Raw genomic sequence first — 25,120 nt, 5'->3', positions numbered from 1 at the left:
AGAGCTGCTCTAATTAAAGTGCCAGCCCTGGAGCACGTGGAAAAGTGTCCTATTATTACAGACTTGGGGTGGATCTACTTTCCTATTACTGAAGGATGTAAATCACTTTTTCATAAGGACCTTTTATACTAGTGGCAGTATGTAAAAGCAATCCTTTATGAAAGAAAAGGGAATCAAACAAGGCAGCTGGCATTTGTACTATGAGACATGGTTAAATGAGGTATTTTCTCCTGCTAGCTGTAGGGCATTGTTAAGAATTAGCTGTGTTTAATTTAAATACCTCCTGTTAGTGTACATTGGAGCTGTATCCCCTGACTCATTAAGTAGAAATTTGATGAAATAGAAATCTAGTTTAGGGGAATTATTTTTCTTTAAATTCATTTATTTGTTATTTCATTCTCTAGAGATCCAAAGGGTATTTCCCAACATAAAGTAGGTTGGATTATTACCCAACTCTAGAATAAAGATATTTTGCCAGCTGTTGCATATGTATGACTAGAGATTTAGGTCACAATAGCCGTCCCAGAAAGTTTGTGGTATCCCCTCTGCCTACAGTTGCTTCAGGAGAGTGTGGGTTTATTTGAAACCATTTTGTGTACATAGAAGAAGTGTCTGGTCATTTTTCCATTCATGTTCTCACAAATAAAGGAGATGGTGATGTGAGTGTGAGCTATTTATTACCAATTCATGGTAAGGTTTTTGAATAAGGGAAGTTAGGATGTATTCTGAGACAATATTAAGCAACCACCTCTTTTGGTAATATTTGCATAGTGTGCCATCAAGTGAGACTTAATACACAACAGTTGTATTAATTTACATTTGACATAATATTTTTCACAGCCTTATAATCTTATTTATGACTGATGCCCTACTGTCTTTGTTTGAGTCTTTTACTGAACCTGTTTAACTGTCCTTAGCATTAACCAAGGTTGTCCAAGGTGCTACAGTTATTCCTATGAAGTCAATTTAAAGCTAAATTTGATGCTACAGCATTATTATTTCTTGAGCATGAACTGCCTCACAAAGATGTCAACCAGTCACAAGTGCATGCAAATCAAATTGTATATACATTGGTAATGCATGAATGCAGTAGGCACAAAAACACACTTGCCTAATTTAAGAAACCAAGGCTACATAAAAAATAATACCTTTAAGGTATGCCTACAAAGGAGAGGAGCAGGAGTCTAGTTTACATTGAGTTGTAGATCATTACCTATACACAGAGATAGTTGACTGTAGTCCCCCCTACACATCCCATGGAATAGTGTGCTGTAAATCTATGATTCTCAACCAGGTGCAACAGAACCCAGGGGTGCCTTGAGATCCTTTTAAGATGCCATGCAATTCCAGGTGTGCAAACACCTACATACAATTCAAGATATATCCAGACATTTTAAATAGGAATCCATAGCATCAAAAAGATTCTGACCAGTTATGGTCTTTCTGAATTCTTTACAACAGAAGTATTGTTCTGTTATTTTTCTGTAGTCAAATAGTGAGTGAAAGCTAAGAGCTGGCATTTTTCAAGGGATGCCTTCAGTCTAACAAGGAATACCTTAAGTCTAAAAACACTGAGAACCACATTGATTCCATGTGGAATTTTTTCCTTTTAGCACCCAAAATTGTGAGAGGGGATCCTATATTCTTTTGTCTCATTTCTGTGCCCATGCATTGTGTATTGTAGGATACATAGTGGAAACCAGTTAGACAACTGCAATTCTGAAACCTGGGATCAAATTCACAAGGTCCCACGATTTGTTTCTAGTCACTCACACACTCATTTTTTTTAGGTTATCAAGAGCCATTTTCAAATTGCCAACATGAATGAAACAGTGCACCAGCTAGAAAGGATGCATCAGCTTGGAACAACAGGATACTTGATGGGCTTTAAGGTGTTCAAACTTTTCACTGCATTACTGAACATGTTTTTACAGCAATCTGACAGTGGTAGCAGCACTCCCAACTCACCTGCAGGTACACCAGTAGGATTAGGAAACAGACTAACTGCATCTGGAGGAACTTTTCTTGGAGCAGCTTCTCTGAAAGCAATCCTGTTTCTTGACAGGTGAGAAAAGATTGTACTACAGAGCTGGGATGGCGAGCAGCAGCTGAAAACTTTGAAGATGACAAGGAACACCTTTCTGTAGACTTGCATAAATTTCACAGCTAAGCTGCAGCATCAGTACAAGGGTTCCTTTAATCATTCAGAAAGATTTAGTTATTGCCATATGGACAGTTATGAGTTTTACCAGAGTGGGCTAAACAATTTGGTGCAGGCAGATAAACTAGTGGGGTCACTTGGGATGGAGACATGCACTGCTAGCAAGATAGTTCTGTTGTTTTTTGTTAAGGCTCAGCATAATAACCAGGCTGTGTGGGTGGTCTGACCCAACAAAGGATGGATGTTTACAGCCAAGAATCAAACTAAAATAATCAGAAGTTGAGGCAGAAGCCAAGGAGCCATGACTCAAGCCAGTCAGGAAGTTAGAAAATAGACTGAAGTGAGGAGCCAAAAATCCAAGATACTAAAAAGAGTTAGGAAGGAACAAAACAGAAGGCCAGAGGAAGAGTCTAGTCAAGAAAGAGTCTATTCCTCTCTTGGTTGTAACTTCTCACTGGGAATCTGCTAATGCTGGTTACTAATCAGTTTATGAAGTGGAGTTTATTACTCTAATTGTGAGTCACAAACTAGTCCCAGCTGTGGCAATTAGCCAGGACCATTACATTTGGAAGCTTTTGAAGACTTTGCATAGAGGGATTTGCAATTTGTTTCAGGTAGCTGATGGTACCTATATTCTTTGTTCTCTGTGCCAAGTCTCTGAATTTACTAATGGAAAGAAGTACTTTTCTATTGTGCTGCAAGGTTGATCACTGAAGTAGGTTCATCATTTTAGTGCGTAATACCTGAAAGATTTATGATGCTAGGATCTTGAGGAACCATCGGGCTTTGATGGAAAAATGTCAGTTTGCTCTCACAGTCATCACTGTGAACAGTGTTAATGTTGCCATAATTATCACAGAGACCCAGCTTCTCCCTTATTACTCTGGCTGATGAAGCTTTCACTATATGATTGGATTGCAATAACAATTTTTTTTAACTATCATCTAAGCAGCTGCAGAATTATGGTGGAGTGTGAATTTGGGAGACTGAAAGGCAGATGGTGCTGTCGCTTTAACGTTCTAGAGGCTGCTGAGGAATTCCTGGCATGCATTATTATAGCTGCATGCTGTGTGGTGTACAAGATCTGTGAGAGAAAGGGAAGGAACTTTACTAAAGGTTGGGAGGTGTGGATTCAGGGAATTCCTGAGAGTTATGAGCTGTCAGTAAAAGGCTCTGTCAAAATGATAGTTACTAAGGCATGCCTTGTTTTCCAACTTCAAGGATGGGACATTTTAAATTTTATTTTACTTCCAAATTTCAGTAGATATGCTCTCTATACCACTTGTATAACCTTTTCATTCTTACTTCATTAGCAAAGTATTTCATGAATCACATTTCAAAACTATTTCATGAAGAGTTTAAGTAGGTGAGGGCTACATTTACTCTGTATGGACAGCTTATCTTTATTATCTTTCTTATTTTAAACATTGTTTATTAAGTTATTAAAACTTAAATTTAAGGAATGTACTTTTAGACTTGGGACATGCTTTTAGGGAACTTTTATTAGGAAATGTGTGTGAAATTATGTTACAATGGAACAAAATTACTCTTTATTTTACAGAAATGCAAATACCAATGGGTATGATTAATACTGTTAAAATGTGCAAAAGTATGAAAAATATTAATAAACACTGCTTGAGATAACAATTAAACAGTCAAATGCAAACAGTGCACACATATAAAATTAACTATTCAAACATTTAGCCTTAAAGCTTACAGTTGTGTTTACACAGGTTTTCTGCCTGGTCAAAGGCATTTGCAGGTTCAGAATGCCAAGGCAAAACACTCTACATTGGGTTGGAGGGCTTACAGGAGGGCTACCAGAAGCCAATGTTTTGATATCCTGTTGTGGTTAGAAATGTAGTTGGGAACCTGTGCATTAAAATGATGGCCACAGTAAGAAAAGTTATCTTGGGACTAAAGGCCTGGAACTGGATACACTTCAGACTATTAGGTTGTGCCAAAAGAGGAGGAAGAAAAGGAAGATCTTTGAACATTCATTCCAGTAAAGGTTTTCTTTTTTTTTGTAATTATTCTGAGCTACCTCCATGCATTCCCATCCTTTTCTACATTCCTCTTGGCTCATTGTGGCACTCTGATTGGCTGATGACAGAGATGGTCTTCTTTGACCACTCCCATGTTGCTTTGAGCTGAGAAACAACCTCACTTGAAGATGTTAGGTATTTGTTAAATATTTCCTCTCTTGTTCTTTTCTCTCACATTTCTAAGACATGATCATAATAAGTATCATGTCCTTTGTGGTCTGGTTTTCTCTGATGCAGATCCTGTAGAAGGCAGAAAAATAAACACTATTTGTTCTTTGTACAATGTCTAGAGCATCAAAGATAATTTTCCTCCTTAGTTTTGAGAGGTCATTCTCATAATCTTTTCCTAATATTAGGAGACTGATGATTAGAAGTTATTTTCCACTTCACTTCCCACATGGCTTGGATTCATGATGCTATGAACCCTCTAGATGCACCTAGAATGTTTTAATGGTAAATGGCTGCCTCTTTAGTCTGCATGCTCTGTCTGAGAGAGGTATTTTGTATATCACCAAGATGAATTAGTAGTCAGGGCTTTTGGGAACATGGGAGGTTGAGGTACAGGCAAAATTAATGGTGGGGCCAGATTAATAATTGCATTGTACATCTTCAGGCAGTTCTTGCATTTAAAAAAATGTATGGTTGATTAAAAAAAAATTATGGTTGAACAGGCCCAGATCCCAGAATCTCTCCTTGTAGGGCCTATCCTCCATGCCCTTGAATATATGAGTGGCCCTTCTTTGTACCCTCTCAAGCTTATCCATGTCCTTTTTGAAGGGCAGTGCCCAGAACTGGACACAGTACTCCACCTGAGGCCTCACCAGTGCCGAGCAGAGAGGAAGGAGCACCTCCCTGGATCTACTGACCATGCATCGGCTGATGCACACCAGAGTTCTGTTTGCCCTTCTGGCAACCTCATCGCACTGCTGGCTCATATTCATCTTTCGGTCAATAGGTGACCCCCAGGTCTCATTCAGATGCAGTGCTAGCCAGTGGACCACCACCCATCATGTAGTTGTGATGAGGGTTCTTCCTATCCAGGTGAAGGATCCTGCATTATCCCTGTTAAACTTAATCTGATTTCATTCTGCCCAAGATTCCAGTCTGTCAAGGTCTTCCTGGATCTTGTCCTTATCCTCCAGTGTGCCTGTGTATCCCCACAGCTTGGTATCGTCCGTGAACTTAATCATTGAGCTCTCCACTCTCTCATCCAAGTCATTAATGAATATATGGAAGAGCACAGGTCCAAGCACTGATTCCTGGGGGACACCACTGGAGATAGTCCTCCAGGATGAGGCCATCCCATCAATTACCACCCTCTGCTTCTGAGTCAATTGTCTACCCATCTCATTGTAGACTGGTCCAGCCCAGCAACCTCCAGTTTGTTTGAGAGCATCCTGTAGGAAACAGAATCAAAGGGTTTATCAAAGTCTAAGTGTTGTGGGATGCTAAGGTGCACTGCTCCTCTAAAAAGCTGAAACTGCTAGGGGAAGAGCCCTAGCAGTGAGGTAGAAGCCCCAGCTGTTGGTTATCAGGGGAGCCAGAATGAGCTGGTGGCCCACACCTGTCAGGGGTCAGCTGACCAGAAGGGGCAGTGCCTGGCTCATATATAAACCCCAGGGCTAAAGCCAGGAAGGCAGTTCCCTGTTGGTAGCCAAGGGGAAAGGTGCTTTTTCAGAGCAAGCAAAGGGGAGAGGCCTGACTGCACAAGCAGTTCCTGATACTGTTGTGGGACAGAGTGTTCCTCAGTAGGGTTTGAATGACATTATAGCTGGGCAACTTGAATTTATGTTACAGCTCAGGGGCTTGTGTTTTGTCTATTGTTGTATAACACTGGTGGTTTGGGTGAGGCTATTTAGAGAAGGAGGAGGTCTCCAGGGGACCCACAGCAGCAGGGGGACCCCAGTGCTAGAGAGGGTGCAGCATTTGGGAGTGCACCAACCCCAGTGCCAGAGAAGGTGCAGCATTTGGGGGTGCATTGACCCCAGCACCATTGAAAGTGTAGTGTGAGACTGGGCCGTGGAGAGCCCGAGCACCAGTGAAGGCACAGTGCGAGACTGGGCCATGGAAAACCCAGGGAGGATAAGGGGGCCAAATTACAACAAGGCCCAGACCAAACAACGTTGCTACCATCTGCAAGGCTTGGGGCATGGTAAAGGGGTGATTGGAGCTATGCATAGTCCATAAGGCTAGGGTGCTCCGAAACACCTGTTGTGCCATCTATCTTGGAGCAGGACCCACCAGGGGTCCAGGAGTCCACAAGGTCAGAGTGTACAGCAAATCGTGTCTAAGAGGATGTAAAAGCAGCCTCCCATGTATATATTTTCCATCAAAGACATGGTGGGCGAGAATTGAGGGTGCCCATTGGGCCAACTTGGCATGGTAAGGGGGCCTTGGGGAGATCACAGCCATCCTGTAGGACCCCATCCTGTGACACTAAGTAAATAGCTTCAACTTCGTGTCCCTCATCCAGATAGCTAGTTACCTGGTTGTAGAAAGATACAAGGTTTGCCAGGCATCATGTAGCCTGGCAAACCTGGTTTGCCAGGCTACTTCTTAAAACCCTGTCAATTACCAGCTTGTGATTTATGGCCTCCTTACTATATTTTTCAAAGATTTTACCCAGGACTGAGGTCAGACTGACCAGTCTGTAGTTTGTAGGGTCATTCTTCTTCCCTTTTTTGAAGATGGGCACCATATTGGCCCTTTTCCAGTCGTCTGGGACCACTCCTGAGTTCCATGATTCCACAGATAGCTTGACTAGTGGCGCTGCTATAAGCTCAGCCAATTCTTTCAGGACTTTTGGGTTCAGGTCATCAGGCCCAGCAGATTTGAAAATATCCAAGTATTGTAGGAGATCCCTCACCTGTTCAGGACTGATTTCATGTAGCCTGTTGTGTTCCCCAATTGTCCCTGGGCCTCTGGCCACGTGAAGCCCCTGTTTGATTTCAGGAATACCAAAGCAAGTTATATATTTAGAAGTTCTGCTTTTTCACAGGCATCTTCTGTGGGCTGCCCCTGAATATTCAGTAGGGGGCCCACAGTAGAGCCTGATTTTTTTGTTTTCTTTGGTTTTTTGGTTTTTGGGGTGTTTTTTGTTTTTTTTCTTCTTGCTCCATATGTATATGTAGAAGGACTTTTTGTTGTCTTTTATTCCACTTGCCAGCTTGATCTCCAAGCCTGCTTTAGCCTTCCACGTCTCGTATCTGCAGGTCCTGGCGATACAGGTGTATTCCCCTCTGATTGCCGAGCCTTTCTTCCATTGCTTGTATGTTTCTTTTTTCTTGTTCAGCAGCTCGCTAACATCCCTGTAGAGCCAAGTGGATCTCTTGGCTCATTTCCCACTTCTTGTCTGCCTGGGAATGGCCTGTTTTTGACCTTCAAAAATTGCCTCCTTAAAGAAGCGCCACTGTTCCTGAACTCCCAAGTTGTCTGGTTGCTGGATGCAGAGGGCCTTTCCAAGTAGCCTCTTGAGTCTGCCAAAGTCTGCCTTCTTGAAATCTAGGACTTCTGTTTCCCAGTCTTACAGTGGATGTTGAACTTAACCAGGTTGTGATCGCTATCTCCCAGAGTACCACCAATCCTTAGGTCACCTGTGATGTTCTCTCTTCTGGCCAGCACTAAATCCAGAATAGCCTTATCCCAGTAGGCCTTTCCACTACCTGTGTCAGAAATAGGTTGTCTATTGTTGCCAAGAAATTGGCTGACCTGCTGGAGGCAGCCAAGTGTTCTTCCCAACAGATTTCAGGGTAGTTGAAGTCACCCTCCTCCTGTAGCTCCTTCACCCAGCCCTCCAGAGTTTCCACCAGAGAGAGCACATCCCACAAGGGGGAGTGCTTATGCCCCTGGTCCCAGGGACCAGCAGGCATGGCAGGCAGCCCCTGCAGCCTGGAGACAAGGGCTCAGTCTGGTGGAGGCTGGAAGCATAGGCTGTGTCTGGGTGGGTGCCTCTAAGGTACCAGGTGGGGTGGTCCATCCAGACCAGGAAGCCTGGAGGTGTGGCACATACCTATCACCATATTGCAAGGTGGCCCCGGTAGTATGGCTGCCTAGGTGTTGGTATAAGTAGTAGACCAGATGGGTGGGTGTTATTGCCCCTACGTGGTCCTTACCAGATGCTGCTGCTGTTGTGGCCTAGCAGGCAGGCTGGAGCAGCTGCCTGTGGTGGGGATCTATTAGCTTTCCAGCTTCCCAAGAAGCTGGAGGATTCCCAGAGTCCCCGGGTCCCTCCCTGGAGTGGGGGAGAGTAGGTCCCTCATCCCCTTTTCCTGATGTCCAGTGCTGGAGGACTTTGCTCATTGTGGGGGGAGGGGGCTTTGGTACCCTGGGCTCTGTCCTGCCTTCCCACAAGTCCTGTGCTAACTCGAACACAGGACCCAGAACATGCCTGTTCGCATGCTCTGGTTGCATGGCTCCTGGTGGGGCTGGGTTAAGTAGGAGCTGGGGGTGGGGGTATGACCCTCCTTGGCTCCAGTCAACTGCCTACTACCCCTGCTTTGTCTACCTGCCGCAGTCCCCTACTTACCTCCTGGCTCCACGCTGGGGGTCAGGGTTCCGCCTAAGGGTCCTCTGGGGGCCTATGCCTCTCGCGAGCACGACAACTTTATGCTCGTGTGTCTCTGCCAGAGAGCCAGTTCCAACTCTTCAGCTCTTGCAATGCAGTTTTGGTTGTAAAGTCATGACAGAACCCTCCATTTGTTAAGAGAGAGAGATTCCCCATAGGACCCTAAATGTTAGTCCCTAGCTTTTTCAGTATGTTATTGTCAGATCTGCCTTTCCAAAAATGGCAGAATGCTCTTCGCAATAAACAGGCATCCCTATCATGTGGGAGCAATTCCAAAGTTGGAACAGTTAATTTCATACACACTTACAATACAGAGCAAAAAATACATTACTGCATTAAACACAGATTACTGTTTTGTTTAGTTTTTCATGCAATTACAAAACAGATATTGTTACATGTTAAATTAATCAAAATATAATTAAATCTCTCAGTAAAATAACATTAAATGTGAAGCCTCCACCAGATACAATTATGGTACTCTTGAGTGAGAAACAGATATTTCTCTCTGTTGAAAAAGGTTACAGATCTCATATGCTTACACACCACAGTTACAGAAAGGGAATAGAAATATAGTTAATTACAGTTTCTCTCTCTCCAGGTGTCCAGTACATTAATTAAGCTTTGATGTTTGCATACTGTGCTTTTTCTTACCCAAATGTCTACTGCCCCAGTCATTTGTATGCACAATCAACATTAATGCTAAGGGGTCCAATCCAACTTCAGTTGACACTGTTGGGAAAGGATTGGGATGTGAGGGAATAGCCCAATTAAAGTGCTTGCTGACTATGGAAGGGATAGACCCCATAGGGTCTAAACACAATATATCTTCTGTCTTCTTAGGCATGCAAACTCCAGAAGGATGCAGATGCTATTCTTGCAGCAAGGCATTCTATTCAATGGAAAGATTTGCCTGCCACAACCAATGTTGTGTACTCCTTGGCCCTTGACAAAGAGGGAAGAAAAGATAAGTTAGTATCTGCTCTTTCCAGTGACACTTTTATATTCTTTCCTGTCACAAAAAAACAGCTTTGCAGTAATGAGCAGTACTAGAGAGAAGCATTTTTTAAATTATCTCTCTGTTTCATACTCTCTAGCATCCCAAGATTGTCAGCAACTTTTCTCACTGGAGATGTTTTCAGTGGGAGATAGGTGCCTTAATATGAATTAGGTGGCTAAATCTTTCAAGATCTAGACCTACACTATCTAAGGCTTCAGTAAATGCCAGACTGGAGGAGGAAAATTAATCGGACTCCTGCATAAAGGATTTTTCATAGTTTCCTGTAAGCAGATTGTCCCCTTCTTGAGGAATATTCTAAGGAGCCTTTTATTATCCTTATGTTAAGGGATCCTCCACCTTTCAAACACTATTGAATCTGTAGACATAATTTTCAGGTCATGTGGTGCTTTTCCCCTGTATGTGACTGACCTCTGAAGAAGAGCTGTCAACACAGAACTTTGTATCTTTGGGCTCAGCACTTATAAATTTTCTTTCAGGCAAACTGATATTTAACTAGTCAGGAAAGAATGCTCACAGATGATAGGTCATTAGGAAACTCTCTGAATTAGAATAACGAACCCCTGATCTCATCCCCAGAGCTGTTTGCCAAATAGCCTGAGAAAACTGGATGAAGTATGGAGAGGCAAGAATTAAATATCTAGTCTGTCATTCAGCAGTTACTGCAAATGGACCGCTGTCTCCAGACACTGGTCTTTTTTTGCTGGATAGTCCAAGAAACTTGCTAGATTCTAGTGACCTCAGGAGGTTTACCATATTTTGAAGTTTGATTTCTCTCATGACACTTTGATGCAATACTATCAGCTTTTGATCAAACAGGTCACATTCTATAAAATCTCATTGTACCACAGCACAATAGCTTCATAGAAATGAGACCACATTTTCCTAGCCAGTCCTATAAGATTTGAAACAAATGGCATCCCAAGTAACCTTGAACTTTTCTCTAGAATCGACACCTATTTTTCAGCAAAAAAATTGCCTCTCTTCTTTGATAAAATACTGTATGTGCTTTTCAGGCCTCTCATACGATTCTAATCGAAAGGGATTGCTAGGTGATCTTGTTTTCTCTTTAGCTGTGTGAGGAAGGGAAATTGTTTGGAAAAAAGAGTGCTAGCTGATAGTCTTGAGATCTGTAAATTCTTAATATTCATCAATTCAAATAAGATAATAGATGGCGTGTCAAAAAATTACTTGGCTTCTTCTTAAGACTTTAAGTGTAGCTTAAAATATTACAGAGGCCCTTCAGTGCTGAGAATTGTTCTTTAATTTTTTTCCAAATTATCTTAAAGCATAGGATTTTCAGACTTATGTTTCATAGCCTGAGGCCAGAGAATTTATTTAACATTTGATACTTTAGAAATACTACAAGGTTGGAAAGGACATCTTTTACATAACCTTTGTTTTAAAAGCACTAAAGGGTTGATTTTTTTCTCTCTCTCACAGTGACTGTTAAACAGATACAACAAGGGGAAGGAAACATTTTATATTCAGTAATAATTGATGTTCTAACAAATGGAAAAAAAAATTATTTAGTATTAGGCTTTCTAAAAAGAAGGGCTTTTTATTTCAGTTGTGCATTTTTGGAGTTGCTGGAGGTACTGGAGAGAACATATAAATAAATCTGTAAAATAATTCAGCTCTAAACTTTTGACATTTCAGGGCCAGTTATAGGAGACCTAATCATTTCCTGGTGCATAGAGAAATTAGATGAATTGCTTCCAGTACCGTATGTGGTATTTAAACATGTACATTTTACCACTCCCACAATGCAAAGAAAAATATAGACTTGTAAAGTTGGGGAAAACATAGTGAGTCATTAACATCAGTCTTGTTAGATCTCAAGATTAGGCCAGAGCATTGGCCTTGCAGCTTAAATTTCACATTTTTAATATCTAGATTTTCTTGGTATCAGAGGCATATATTCCAGCTAGGTCAAGATGGTGCATTAGCCCCTGCAGTAGATGTGTAGAGTTCCAGGCAGTTCACTGGATCTTTTGGATCTAAATTTTGAAAACTGAAATTCTCTATGCTGGCAATCGCATATCCCTGGCACCCTTTCCTTACCACAGAGGGGCCCATACTAATGTCTTGGCCAGAATTTTCTCTTTTCCTTCTGGCTTCAAAATGTGCTAGCTGGCTTCCTTCTCAAAGGTGGTTGTAAAAGGTGCTGGCTTGTGGCTGAATTATAAGTAGTACAACAGAATGTCACGGGATGGGGTCTTGCAGGATGGCTGAGATCTCCCCAAGGCCCCCTTACCATGCCAAGTTGGCCCAATGGGCACCCTCTGTTCTCGCCCGCCACATCTTGTTGGTATGAATAATAGGGAGGCTGCCTCCAAGTCCTCTTGGACATGGTCTTAATTGATTCTCTGGACCCCGTGTGTCTCCAGACCTCTGGAGGGTCCCACTCCAAAACAGATGTCACAACGAGTGTTTCAGGGCACCCTAGCCTAATGGGCTATGCGTGGCTCCAACCACCCCTTTACCACACCCCAAGCCTTGCAGACGGTACTGACATTGTTTTGGTCTGGGCCTTGTTGTAATTTGGCCCCCTTGTCCTCCTTGGGCTCTCTCCAGCCCCATCTCACTCTATGCCTCCCCGGCACTGGGGTCTGTGCACCCCCAAATGCTGCACACTCTCTGGTGCTGGGGTCCCCACGCTGCCATGGGCCCCCCTCATGAGGCCTCCTCCGTCCCCTAATAGCCTCACCAAAACCACCAGTCTTATACAGCAATAAACATAAGCCCCTGGGCTGCAATAAAACATAAACCCCTGGGCTGCAACATAAATTCAAGCCATCCAGAGAATACTCCATCCCTCAACAGTGACAGAAGCTGCTCCTGCAGTCAGGTTTCTCCCCTTTGGTTGCCCTGGGAGAGCTTCTTTCCCCTTGGCTGCTGGCAGGGAACTGCCCTCCAGGCCTCAGCCCTGGGGTTTACATACAAGCCAGGCCCTGCCCCTTCCACTCAGCTGACCGCTAACAGGTGTGGGCCACTAGCTCATTCTGGCTGCCCTGGTAACCAGCAGCTGGGGCTTCTAACTCCCTGCTAGGGCTCTTCCCCTAGCAGTTTCAGCTTTTTAAAGGAGCAGGGCACTAGTGCCCTGTGACACAGAAGTAAAAGGTTGTATGGGACTTTGGAAGGCAAGCAGTCACTATAATGTAAGGATGTCTTGGTCACTCCTCCCCACCTTCCCACCCTAGCACTAGAACAGGGGTGGTCAACCAAGGGTACGTGTATCTCTAGGGGTACTTAGAAAGGTCGTAGGGGGTATGCGTGGATGGGCATGGAGCGTGCCCGGGGCCATGGTGACAGTGTCTCCCCTGGCACATTCCTATACTTTGCTTCTTACCTGGGGGAGAGGAGGAAGGGGAGGGGCATGCAGGGCTCCACTGGCTCCACGCAGCACACTGCAGTGTCTTCCTGCTCCCCACATCAGCTCACTCTCTGTGCCCACTCCCAGGAGCAGGGCTGGGGGGGGTGAGGGCAGCGGCGCCCATCTGCAGGCATGATTGGCTGGGCATGAGGCCCATCAGCAGTCCATGGAGGCACATGTGCAACTGGCCGTGAAAAAGTGGTGTGTTGTGTGGCAGTGGCAGCCACACAACACACTTTGCGGGTGATGGGGGTGATGGCGGTGGCTGCTGTATGTGAGCACCCCTACCCCCACTGTCTGACTGGCTAGGCAGTGCATGTGTGGCCTGCAGAGGGTCATCACTGCCCTCAGCTCCCCAGCCTTGCTCCTGGAAGTGGGCAAAGAAACACCCCCACCCCTGCCATTTGTGATCTGGCCCCCCAACCCCTTTCCTCTCCCCTGCCCTTCCCCTTTGCCTCACACATGCTTACCTGCTTGTGGGGTGGTATCTGCGTGTGTATCTGCATCTGCATGTGTCTGTGTCTGCATCTGCGTGCGTGAGTGTATCTATGTCTGTGTCTTTGTGTGTGTGTGTGTCTGTTCCCTGCCCATGGCATTGTGCAGCACTTGGGGCAGCGGGGTGCAGAGTCCAGACTGCAGCAGCAGCTGCCTCCACCCAATGGATAGATCTGGGGGGCACATGCCCCCTGCGCCTCTGCTGGGTTGCATGCAGCCCCAGCCCCACTCACGCTTTTACCATGGGGTGCCTTGCTCTGCACCCTTTCCCCGCCCCTTAAAAAGAAGAAAAAAATATAAAAGTGTACATGAGCTGAAAGCTTGAGGCAGAAGGGGTACACTTGTTAAAAAGGTTTGAAAACCCCTGCACTAGTTCATTTCAGAATGCAACTGACATGCTCCTTTAAACTGGGGGAAGGCTTTATGCCTGTTGAAATGCAAAGGTCTCATAAAGCAACAATGAATGGGGTCCCGTATTTGGTAATCTGTGTCCAAACTATCTCACTCTGAGTTTATATCTCCACTCTGAGTTTATATCAGATATATCTGATCTCCAATCAGATGAAATGTATCTGCTTTTGTGGGGTACTTTAGTAACAACTGGATTTGGCTAGTTGTATAATATAGGTAAACCTGTGGTGTGGTATTAAGCAATAATGGCTATGTTTGTTCAGCCTGACGGTCTCCAACCCACAGTCTCTGCTAAAGTAGGTTGATGGAAAGGAACTGCTAGAGGTCACTGGACCAGGAACACATCACAGTGAATTTCAGAAACTTTCTGACATTTTTTGTAACATCAGGAACTGTTTGCTTGCCTGATTTCTACCACTTTGGTTGCTTCTACACAGAACTCGGAGCCATGTGCAATGTCAAGGAGGGCATTTTAGCACCATTGATGAAACAGGTTGGCAGGTAGCAGTGACAGAAGAATAACAGGAGTGTGAGGGATGGGTTGAGAAAATGTTTTTAAAATGTAACCTATAGGCTAATTCTAATACAATGACCTTTTTTTTATCACTTACCTGTTTTCTGTCTGTTACTCTTCATCACTCCTTCCTATTTAGACTGCAGTCTTTAGAATTGGCTGTATGCAATTGATGCCACATGACATAATGATGCTCCATTATATCTGATTGGAGTGTTCAGATGCTATTGCTATATCAATATGAATAATAGAAAAACAGGGAGATATACACTGCCCTGTTTTTGTACCATGGAATTAACGAGATCTCCTTTATATCCATTACAAACAAATCTCCTCTATACTATGAAGGATATTATACCATCTTTACCATAATATATTAATTATTTTGGCAGCACCAGGAATGTGTGATGTGTCTGGTTTTTTTTCATCCACAGAATTTTTCAAACCTATGTGGCCAAGGTCAACTGTGGGCAATCTTGAAATTCTTACTCATGTTAGTAAACCTTATTCATACAAATAGAGTTCCACCGAAGTCAGTTTTGAATAAGGATTCAGAAATTCTTTGTCCACCGTTCAAATACAATCAGCTATGAAGAATAATATAATGAATGCTTAACAGGGCACAGTAATATTATGTAAGATGAACATTATAATCTAAAGAGTAGCTTTTTCAGCTGAGACTGCAGGTGGGATTTAGATAGAATTTAATTATCTATCTTGGATTTGTCCAGGACACTAGAATAAATCATCTGCTTATTCAAAAGGTATCATAGAACTATTAACACAAATGGTTAAGGCCTTGGCTTTATTTCTCATCTGATATACAAAACTATGCAAAGAAAAACATTATGTAAAATATACAACACTGAGGTCATAATAATGTGAGTTCATCATTTTACACTTAAAAGGGACTATATTACAGTAATATCTTTGCATGCTTCAAGTAACCCATTTGCTTTGCTTAATTTCACCATTATGCATATCATATCATGCTCATACCAAGTGTATTTTGCAATTATATTATCCCCTTGATGCGTGATCATCACCTGCAGTGAACACAAGTATTACCCACTAGAGGGAGCACAATGAAAAGCATTTCAAGTCTTTAAAACAACCTGAGAAAGTCTGGTGACACTGTAGAATGAGAGTTACCAACCACAGACAGACGTGACAATTTTTGCCTGATCTGGCCCCTGAAAGCTCTCTACAGCTGTGACCAAACAGAAATACTCAGCTGCAAAGTGCGTTAAAGGGGCCCAGCCCCACAAAAAATTACACTGCATGAGTGTTCAGATGAGGATGTTTCAAAACATAGCTTTTTCAATAACTTCTGTCTGCACTGCCTCCCAGTCTGTCACCATTTTCAGAATGGGAGGTAGCAAAGGGAGTGTGGTTTGGGTTTTTTTCAGTCCATGCTGGAGAGTGGGATAGGTGGATTGGATCCCCCCCATACCTCAGGGTGGGGGCTCTAATCCACCCTCCCCACTCTCCAGCGCTGGCTGGGGACCCCCTAGAAGGAGATCCCTCTGCTCCCTTTCCCCCTTCCAATTCTGAAAACAGCATGGGCTGGGCGAGAGAAGGGGCCATTGCTAGGGGAAACTGGCTGCAGACTCCCAGCCATCACTGAGATTCCCCTCCCCCCTGGACCCAACAGTGAACTTCTGTTCAGTTCCAGGGATTGTTATAATTCAGAACACTTCCTGCGAAGTGTTCTGAGTTACAGCAGGGAACTGCACTTCTGTCTGTGCTCACCAATGAGCCAACAGCTCAAAAGTGAGTAGCTTTGGGATTTCACAAAGGCTGTTGGAGCTCTGTTCCTGATGAAGATCTCTTTAGCTGTGATGTGTTATAATGATACGATAACATGGGATGTAGGACTGGAAAGGACTTCCTTGATTGTTGAGTCCAATCTCTTGTGCATTACAGGGCTCAGCAGTTTATGGCCTGTAGGCAAGATCCAGCCCATGGAGCCACTGGAATGCTTAGTGGCAGGGGACTTGAACTGCAATTGCTCTTCCCATGGTACTGTGGGAGGAAGCACAAGCTGCAGGCACTCTTCCTGTGTTGCCACGGGAGAAGCACTGGCTGTGGCTGCTTTCCTCGTGCCACTTCAGAGAGACGCACTGTCTGCTGGCAGGTCACCTGATTAGAAAGGACTATGCAGTAGGATGTTCAAATACTCCGCTCTCTGAGCATGTTGAGGGGGAGGTGAAAACGCCAAGGGAAAGGGGGAAGTGCTGAAGGGACCCTGAGTCACACAGGGCACCCGGTACAGAGAAGGGTGGGAACCCCAGAGACAGAGCTGTGCTGAAACAGATTAGCTACCCCAAAAGCAGGGGGGGGAGGGCAAATGTTAAAGTAATTTTTTCTTGTCTTACTCTTTCACCCCACCCTGAGGATGCCTAACGTAGTACTGGCGGGGTGAGTTACCCCACTGGAGTAATAAACCAGTGGACCAGGAGTGGCTAAACGGGGTGAAGCAGAGGCCAGGGAGGATGCCAGGGGGCATGCCTGCCAGGGAGAGGCTCAAGCCACACTAGTGCCCAAGGGGATGAGCGTGTTTTGGGCCTCACCAGGGCTGGGCTTAAAACACAGGCAGGTCAAAGCCAGGAAAGTGAAAACCTGTGAGACAGACAGCTCAAGGCCATGGGGTCTATAGCCTGTAAGATGTGGTCTTTTCAGTAGGCCTAAGCTAAGAGGCCCAACTAGAGGAAAGGGTAGAAGCCAGGAGGGCTGAGGCCCCAACAAAGGCTTGGAGGCCTGATGTGGTATTAGGGGATGAGTTACCCCAGTGGAATGATAGACTGGTAACATCTGCAAAGCATGGGCATAACTGAAGGGGCAGGAGGAGGCCACGAATCTAACCCTTGAGGCTGACCAGGCCTGAGGACATGAACACTGAGAGCCATAAGTAAAAGAGAGAGAATTAAAGGCTCACTCACCCCAGCAAGGCAGCCTCCTTTCACTATTTCTTTGTAGCAGCAAGGTGTGGCAGAAAAATGGATGGGTTGCAACCCGGGGAGATGTGAGCGAAGCTACACCATACAGAGAGCGCTCTGGGATAGGGGTGGCATCACAGTGGCCTCTTGGGCCCCACTGTAGTCATCACACCCCCATTTACTCATATTATATGTCTGTTCCAGTATGTAACACCTCAGATGGCTAATTGTCTTCTGATTTCCAAACTTAATTCTGTCCTGGTAAGTTAATACCTATTTTTGCTTGCAACTACATTGTCCTGTAACTTATGAAGCTCTTCTCCTAATCTTGTATTTTCCTTGTCCCCCAGTTTATTTAATTCCTTCAGCCTTTGTTTTGCTAGGCTAGGTGAACTAGGTACTTTTAGTTTCTTAAGTGATAGGCTTTCCAATCCCCCAGTCATCCCCCAGTACTCCTTCTTCGAACCCATTATGACTTAAATTATTCATTTTTGAATATGTGACCGGAACTGTACATAGTATTCTAGATGAGACTTTTCAGTATACAATGGCATTAAAACCATCCTTTCTATAATGGAAATGCCTCACTTGAAGTATCCTAGAATATGAAGAGAAAGGGAGCTAGTATATTTATTTTTAAAGTTAAAAAGGAGAATGCAGTTTAAGGTATTGCTTGCCATATCTGGAAAATATCTCATAAAGTGGAGGTCTAACTACTAAAGGGAGAGAATTTCAAGTGTATAAAAGAGAAAATGATAGCTTTTGAATTAATATATGGACATTTTAGCAGATTGGCTTGACTGGTAGAGAAGATATATGTGGATGATAGGGGAGGAAATGAGACAGTAAAAGTCCTAGTGTCAAATGCTAAACTAAGTATCACATTTTTGATGAGCAGCATTATAAATATGCAAATTATATGTGAATAGGTATATGCATGTATGGAACAATTAAAATTCTATTGCTTTAACATCTTTATATTTTAAATTCTAATTATCCCATGATTGCTGAAGTTAATCAGATATAAACAATGATACATATGCATGCAGGCACACAGACTATAATAAAAAGTATTCTCCGGCATATTTTTTGCCAACCAATAAAATAACTATGTCAAGTTAAAATAATTCTTGCATATTTTATAGGTTTTCTTCTGATTTATCAAAGGGTGTTGCACATCTTCATTTTACTCTTCTGTGAATGGAAGAGTAATTTTAGAGATGCACAGCTACACTTTCTTCTTGGTGCTATTTGTGATGTGAAATGTATATTTCAGTGACAAAATCCTTTTTTCATTCCTTTCAGAAGATCTATGCTTGTGACAGAGCAGCTTGAGTGCTCTGTCATTCTAAGGGCTGGAGCAGGTAGCTGGCAGGGGGATGATTAGGGTGATCATTTTAAAGTCCAGCTTTCTGGGCTGTGAGAGCAGTTTGCAACCAGCCCTCCGGGGAACAGCATCACCCGGCAGAGCTCCTGCTCCAGGGACATCTTGGAGGTAAGGATGAGGCTATGGGGAAGGAGATCTCATGGTCCTGGGCATGACTAAAAACTGCACCCTGCCAGGGTATGGAGGCCTGGAGGGACTGCCTGTGGTGGGGCAGTAATACTTATATGCCAGGACCAAGAACCTCCCTGGTAAAAGGCGGGTAGGGCTGCCTAAACCTCAGCCCCCATCTTTGAGGCCAGGCATGCTTAATAGAAGCCCGTGAGCCCTATGGGGTGTTGGACCCTGGAGGTGGGCCAGGCACACTCAGAGAGGAGCACTTGGGCCCATGGGGTGTAAGACCCCAGGCCCTGTGGAGAGTGTGGAGTGGAGGCCAGGCATGCTTAGTAGGAAAAGCACCTGAGCCTGGAGGGGTGAAAGACCCTGGGCCCCAGTGTAGGGGTGGAGTAGAAACCTGAAAGAGGGGCACAGTGGTCTGGTGAAGGGCCAGGGGTGAAGTAGGCCCATAATTGAATAATCACCCAGTCCTGTTCAGATGAGGGCCAATAGGCCAGGGCTGGCTGAGGCGTGAAGGGTGAAGCCTTATGGCCCTATGGGGTCAAGGGAGCAGGGCAGAATGAATGTGGCCTTGGGTAGGGTGGTATAATAGAGGCCCTGTGAGAGAGGGCAGAGTGCAAGAGGCCACGGTGAGATGGGGGAGGTAGGTATGTGGCCTGTGAGGGCAGTGTGTGAGAGACCCAACTGTGTGCCTAGTTTGGCCCGGCCTTGAGCTGGAAAGCTAATACATGGTGTGACATCTGCTAGGCATGGGACATGTGTAAGGGGAGGTTGAACTGTGTATGTATCACCCATTACAGCTGGATGCTCAAAGTGCAGCCTCCTGCCTTGTTAACATCCCAATTACTTTACGACATGGCGTGGCAGAAAAAAGGTGGCAGGTTTGTCCATAGACAGGAAGTGGACTGATGTGAGCACCGGGCCTTGGAAATTTCCCCGTCACGATACTCCAGTGGTTTTCCAGTATACTATTTGCTGGGAACTAGCTACAGAATAACAGAATTAAAAGCAAAGATACAGTTAGATATGTGATTGCTGACATCTCCTTATGCTCTGTTCCTTGGATCATTTAGTTGGCCTAATAAAAGTTATCAAATCTACCCAAAGAACCTTGTCTGCCTATGTCCTTAGGGTTGTTGGTTGTAGCCGTGTTGGTCTAAAGGCCTTGGATCAAAACTGGTGAAACACTGTGATGACATGGGCAGAAGAAACCTTCCATTCAGTGTTAAATGATCTTAACGTAAGTAAGAGTCAATACTTGTGTCTTTATTTTAAAATAAATACTAGCTAATTGTCCATCAAGAACAAAGGATTTCAAGGAGTGTTTACATGGCCCCCTCTCGCCCCCTGCTCTCCCTTTGGGGCCGGCCATGTAAAGACTCCCTCTGCCTCTGCTGCCTCCTCCTCCAGCATCTGGTGCTGAGGCTCCCTCCCCCCACCCACCTCCGCCTTGCAGTGGGGCTTCCATCCACTTTCCCTTCCCTCCCCTCCCCACTCCCCTTCCTCCCTCCCTGTTGCTTCCCCCTCTCTGCCAGCTGTTGTTGGGGCTGGGCAGCGGGGGGAGGGCATCACCACCGTGACTCCTTCTCCCCTCCCCTCTTCCCTCCCTTCCTTCCTTCCCTGCCACCCCGCCCCAACAACAGCTGCCACCATGACCCTCCACCTCTGTCTCCCCCCGCCCCGCACCTGCCTGGTTCTGCGCTGCTTCCTCCTTCCTGCTGGCTGTTGTTGGGGCCTCCTTCCTGCTCCCCGCCACCCAGCCCCGACAACAGCTGCCACCGTGACCCCCTCTTCATCTTCCCCTGCCCTGCCTGCTGCCTCCCCCTCCCTGCCGGCTGTTCTGGGGGGTGTCGGGGATGGGTGGTAGGGGCGGGTGCTGCCACTGTAACCCCACCTTTGGCCTCAGGCAGAGAGGCGTGGGGAAGCCCCACTGTTTGTGGGGCTGGGGCTTGTTCGCTGCCATCACAAACTTCCCTGGCAGCAGCTCAAGCTCGGGCCTGTGCAGCCTGGGCTCATGCAGCCAATTGCCGCCCACAGTCTTGGTGGCACACGCGCACTTGGCCAAAGGCGTTACAGACAGACAGACACACAGACAGAGAGGCTAAGCCCTTTATATAGAGAGAATAATAGTAATAATGATTATGTTTAGCATAAGGTATTGGAATATATATTATGCAAGTCATTCTCAAACTTTTCAGACTCAAGGCACCCCTCATTAGACTCAAGGTACCCCTCAGAATATGTCAACTCTTATCGTTCAGTTATTTTTTGACTATGGAAATGTAAGCAATTATTCTGTTGCAAAGAACTCAATAAACACCACAACAGGTCAGAATATTTTTGACACTACAGATTCCTATTTGAGATCTCTAGGTTTATCTTGTGAATACACATAAGTGTTTGAACACACACCAGTATTACTATTGGATGACACCCTTAAAAGGATCTGACAGCACCCTAGTTAAAAATCATTGTTCTAGACAGTATTCCTAGTTCTGCCTGCTGCTCTTGTGTATGATCCTGGAAAAGTCATTTTTCTTTTTCTCTGGCCTTGGCCCCAGTAGAGAATTTTTAGCATCTGATTCTCCTATCATATTTGTAGAACTCCTCACATCTTCAAACAATAATGCTTTGAGCAATGTACATGCATCTCAAATACTACTTGGATTAGATTTGCTTTCAGCCCACATTGCTTCAGTCTGCACTATTTTAAAATCAGTATGAGCAGAGGTTGTTTCTGGCATACTAGCACAAATGCTTTATATACTTGAGGACTGTCCAACTGACCATCTGTGGGCTGCATGTGGGCTGTGAGGAGTTAATATGCAATCCCCAGGCTCCCACCCAGCCACTGCTTTCAGAAACTGCTCTAGCTGCAGCTCCCCCACTGGGCTCCCTCTTCCTCCTGAGGCTTCCATTTCCTGCTTCTGCTCCAGTGGATAGGGGTGACATAGTGTGGAGCAGCCTAAGGTGCAGCATGGGAGCTTGCAGTTGGGAAACTGAGGAGCACCCATGTGCACATGGCAACAGAAGCAGCAAGGATGCCAAGGCAGCCCATGGCTTGTGCTGGTGTAACCTCTGCGGCATGTGGCTTCTGGCCGCCTAGAAGTTAAACAACCATGACATCACCATATACTAGTGTACTTTTGAAACATCCCAGAAGCTGTGCTGGAAACTGGTAGAGGAATCTTGAAGATACCTTTAGAACAAGGTAGGCCCTATGAGGAGAGGCTGAGGGACCTGAACCTGGGGATTTGGTGGCTGCCTACAAACTTGTTAGGGGAGATCAACTGCAAATAGGAAGGGTCCTATTCCCCTCAGCAGCACCTGGGATGACTAGCAACAATGGCCAGAACCTGCTGGAGAATAGGTTCAGGTTAGAGATTAGGAGGCACTATTTCACTGTTAGGGTAGCTAGGACCTGGAACCAACTTCCTAGGGAAGTGGTCCTTGCTCCTACCTGGGGTAAATTCAAAAGGAAGTTGGATGAACACCTGTCTGGGGTCATGTGATCCCAGTATGTGCTCCAGCCAGTGGTGGGTGGTTAGACTAGATGATCTATTCAGGTCACTTCTGACCCCTAACTACTATGAAACTATGAAACAATGCTAATATGACCTCCAAACAAAACTGCAATGTTTTAGAACAGGGGTACCCAATCTTTCCAGGATGACAGCCAGATAAGAGATGCTGGATTGGTATGTAGGCTGCATCTGGTACATGGGATCAGTTTGTGGGACTGATATGATGTAGGGTTGGGGCACAGGTGTGATTTAATACGTAGCCTCTGTACCATTCACTAGATCAGGCCACAGCTCCACGTGCTCTGAATTGGGCCTGCCACCCCAGCCCTGACCCTGCAAGTGCCAGATTAGGTCTGCTGCCCTGCCTGGGCTCCAACCATCCCACAATCCGCCCCAGGGCTCCATTCACTTCTGCCCCTGCCTCTGCCCCACTCCCTCCCTCGCCATGGGGGCCTTGATCTGTCCCCTGACATCCCTTCCCTACAACAGACTTCTGTGGTGGGTAGTGCTCTACATGCTGCTGGGCTGCTGCAGGCTGTGGCTGCATGTCTGTGTCTGTGTGTCCCCCCCACTGCAGCCACCCAGAGCCTGCACCTGGGCTGCCCTGTGGCCCTCTGTGCTGCCATTGCTGCCCTATGTTTGGCGGGGGCTAAACCCTGTTAGCCCCAGCTTTCCAATGCCTATGGCCCCAGCCTCAGGCACCAACCTGTTTCAGCACGCAGGGTCTTGTCATCTGGTCCATGGGGCTTAGACAGGGGAGTGCTGGTAGCATTAATTGCCATCAGTCTCCTGCTGCCAAACTTCTGGATCTGTGGGGCTGGATGACATGGCTCTATGAGCCAGAGGTTGAGCACCACTGGTTTAGAACATGAATCAGCATGACCATCTTGGATACACAGAACTATTTGTGTGTTTAAACCACTTTTATCTTGTTGATTTAGTGACGAGAACTGGTATAGTATGGCAGTCAGATACAGCACTTGGCTTTTGATACTGGTTGCTTTTACCTATCTGATCTCACCTCTCCCAACACCAATAGCCATACAGATGCTTGACATCAATGTGTTAGTTTCTTAATTTGCAAAATATGGACAAAATATACTTGTCTTTATGAAAGTCATTTAGATCTTCTTTATAGAAGTGTATGTGTGCATGTGAAATGCAGTTTTGTTTCTAGCCCAGATTTTTAAAATGGCTATTCAGTACAAAACAATGTAGCATGTAGTCTACATCTACAGTTTCCAGCATAGCTTCTGGGATGTTGTGGAGTATGTCATCGTTGTTTAACTTCTAGGTGGCCACATGCTTCAGAGGCTACACCAGCTTTATAAAGCAAGATAATCTGATGCCCAAAATTTCTGTTATCTATTTAAGACCCATAATCAAAGCTAATGGTACAACTTCCTGTGCAACATTATGGGTGTGATGTATTGTCCATTAGCCATTTTATAAGGTACTGTTTCTTTAAATGTTGATATGCTATGTGCCTTCTTACGCATTGTGTTTGGTTTGATTGTCTATTAACCTTTAATTTGAATTGAAATTTTATTCAAACTGTGTGATGTGAATTAGTTAACATCAGGGTGGATAAAAATAAATATATATTTTTTAAAAATTAAAAATCATATTTTTAAAATTTAAATTGGATTTTTAAATTTTTTTAAATCATCAATAAAATACTAAATTTCTCTTGCATTTAAAAATAAGTTACAATTAAATCTCATCACAAACATGCTAAACCTACACTTACAGTTGTATAAAAATGAATGAGTGGCTCTGTCGCATACACACACATTGAGTTACCTACTAATCAAACATGGGCGGTCATTTCAGTTTTTCATCTCATGAAAATGGCTCTAATCTGTCTATTCAGCCTAACTACCAGCTCTCGCTTCTTGAAAGTTCTGGGCTTTCAGTTTCTGTTTCGCAGCCGACTAAAGTCACGTGTGCTGTAAAGACACAGGCTGGATAGGTTGTTGTTGTTCTCTGTTTATGTGGTGGTAGAGATGGGCCAAGCAAGGCAGAGGAGTTAGTTAAGACGCTGTCTTAAAGACAGAGAGATAACATAGGAAAGGACAGATGCAGAGTAGAAAGGAACAGTGGAGTGGACTGGAAAGAAAAAGGGAAGACATTATTCAGTAGTACACACACAGCTTCCTATATTCCCCAACTTTTGCCACAGAAGAACTGTCATGGCTTCTGGGCATAAGAGAGACCCTATCTGGGAATATTTTGAAGAAATTCCTTCCCTGGATAAAAGAGGAAAACGTGTCAAATGTAAGCAGCGCAAGAAGAAGATGCATTCTTGCAGACATTGCAAAAATGAAATATCATAATGAAAACTGCATATTGGGAGAAAATGGTGTGGATAAAGATGTGGAAATGTCTGAAGAACAATGTGGATCAACTGGTTAGTAATTTAAATAATTCACTTTGCAATGCATCATTCTTCAAGACTCGCTCTATGCCTTTTATAGTTTCATAGTTGGTAGGGTCGGAAGGGACCCAAGCACTGGTCAGGCCGCAGTTGGAGTACTGCGTCCAGTTCTGGGCGCCACACTTCAAGAGGGATGTG

The 25,120-nt window shown here is 44.7% G+C and overlaps 1 long non-coding RNA gene across 3 annotated transcripts in view; it reads right to left on the bottom strand.

The window, feature by feature from the left end:
• Positions 1-3,645: 3,645 nt before the first annotated feature.
• LOC109298682 overlaps positions 3,646-25,120 on the bottom strand; it is a 38,586-nt gene continuing 17,111 nt past the window's right edge. For 2 of the 3 annotated variants that reach the window (XR_002097676.1, XR_002097677.1), the window contains exon 2: positions 3,646-4,446. This is a non-coding gene — a long non-coding RNA (uncharacterized LOC109298682). Of the gene's footprint in view, positions 4,447-9,037; positions 9,713-25,120 lie in introns of those variants that run through there. The other variant, XR_002097675.1, reaches the window with a different exon arrangement.

Source organism: Gavialis gangeticus, unplaced genomic scaffold, assembly GCF_001723915.1.
Source record: "Gavialis gangeticus isolate Ggan-Ray unplaced genomic scaffold, GavGan_comp1, whole genome shotgun sequence".
NCBI classification, from domain to species: Eukaryota; Metazoa; Chordata; order Crocodylia; family Gavialidae; genus Gavialis; species Gavialis gangeticus.
The sequence above is the reverse complement of the archived record's forward strand: the minus strand, read 5'-3'. Positions and strand labels throughout refer to the sequence as shown.